The sequence below is a fragment of the Micropterus dolomieu genome, unplaced genomic scaffold, assembly GCF_021292245.1.
Source record: "Micropterus dolomieu isolate WLL.071019.BEF.003 ecotype Adirondacks unplaced genomic scaffold, ASM2129224v1 contig_14334, whole genome shotgun sequence".
NCBI classification, from domain to species: domain Eukaryota; kingdom Metazoa; phylum Chordata; class Actinopteri; order Centrarchiformes; family Centrarchidae; genus Micropterus; species Micropterus dolomieu.
This window is the reverse complement of record NW_025743320.1, coordinates 294-1840: the sequence shown is the minus strand read 5'-3', so window position 1 is coordinate 1840 and position 1547 is coordinate 294. Positions and strand designations below refer to the sequence as shown.

The 1547-nt window shown below is 40.5% G+C and overlaps 1 long non-coding RNA gene across 1 annotated transcript; it reads right to left on the bottom strand.

Annotated features, from left to right (window-relative positions):
- Positions 1–289: 289 nt before the first annotated feature.
- Positions 290–885, bottom strand: LOC123966826. Its single transcript, XR_006824074.1, has 3 exons — positions 728–885; positions 514–576; positions 290–439 (listed from the first exon to the last, which is right to left on the bottom strand). It is a non-coding gene; the product is annotated as an uncharacterized LOC123966826 (long non-coding RNA).
- Between the last annotated feature and the right edge of the window lie 662 nt (positions 886–1547).

Here is a 1547-nt window from a genome sequence, read left to right as displayed (position 1 = left end):
AAACTGATGTAGAATTGAGCACCGACAAATTATAGCCAAACTGATAAACAAATAAGGAAATAACCCACACACTCAAACCAATTAAACCAAATACTATGGAAAAACACTATCTGCATGCTGCACACTAATTACACAAAACACCCATGCAAAATGGTTACTCTATCTTTCAGTTTTCCCCTTTAACACAGCCAGAAACACAAAATATGGCCCATTCAAGGATCTAGTGTGAGCACAATAAAACTAAACGGTGGGAGAAAACAGTGGTTGGCTCTCCTAATAACTTCTATTTGAAACAAGACAAACAAAAACACAGTAAGATACAAAAACACTTTAAAAGAAACATTTCATGAAACATAAGCAAATGTAACAATTATCATACCTTGTTTGACTTAGAAACACATTCCCCTCCCGCCGTTGAAGGCATGCAGGTGACTGGGATCTATATTTTCAAATATTCCTGTTACATTCATATAAAAAAGGCTAAAATCTTGTTTAAAACCATCTTACACATACCTGTGCTTTAGCTGATGTGTTTGGACAATCACTCCAAGCTTTGGACCCTCACCACCACGAAGTCTAATAAATAACAGGTTTTTTAACAATTCTTCAACTTCTCTTTAATAAAATAAACTACAAATTATTCTAAGATCTAGTTCTAGAAATGCATTATTAGCCTTAGATTTTTACACCTTTTTAAAAGTAAAACCTATTTAAAAATAGAGCCTACCCAATCAAGAACCAAACAAAGGCTGGCCTCAGCTGCTCCCTCAGGTGTGTGACTGCAGAAAGAAAGGACCAGGTGATCTTCCCTTCCCTATTTATAGACTCTGCCCCTTTACCTGGGTCCTAGTGCTAAACCCCTGTTGCCTTCCCTATCACATTAAAACATACTTTTATAGGAGAGCCTTTCCCGATCTTATTTGACTTTATTTTATCCCTTTTATTTTATTCTATTTTACTAACCAGAACGGCCTGAGTTAGCCTCTGGTAGCCGTCCCCCGGCATCTCCTGTGCAGCCAGGAAAGGGGGGGGGCTGGGTGACTGTCCGAAGGAGGAATAGTCGTAAGCACTCAAAGTCCACGGGGCATCATCAACCTGTTCACGTTTCTAACAGATTTTCCCCACTCAGCGACACACCCGCTGAGAAACCAACTCTGATCATTGGCAGCTCCATTGAGTCTTATTTGAAACTGCTGGCTAAGGATAAACGTAAATACAGTAAGATTGTTATTCACGTCGGCTGTAATGACTCCCGGTTACGCCAATCGGAGGTCACTAAGATTAATGTTCAGTCGGTGTGTACATATGCAAAAACAATGTCGGACACCGTAGTTTTCTCTGGACCCCTGCCAAATCTGACCAGTGATGACATGTATAGCCGCATGTCGTCATTCCGTTCAGTTACCCACCCAAAACCCTACGCAGAGTCGCAGTCTAACAAACTTCTCTGCTCCTCCATTTCAGGAGTTACTTAGTGAAAATCCTATAGTGACGGTGTCTGTCCCCCGACCATCGAAATTATTTAAAAAGGTAAACAGAAGAGGAGC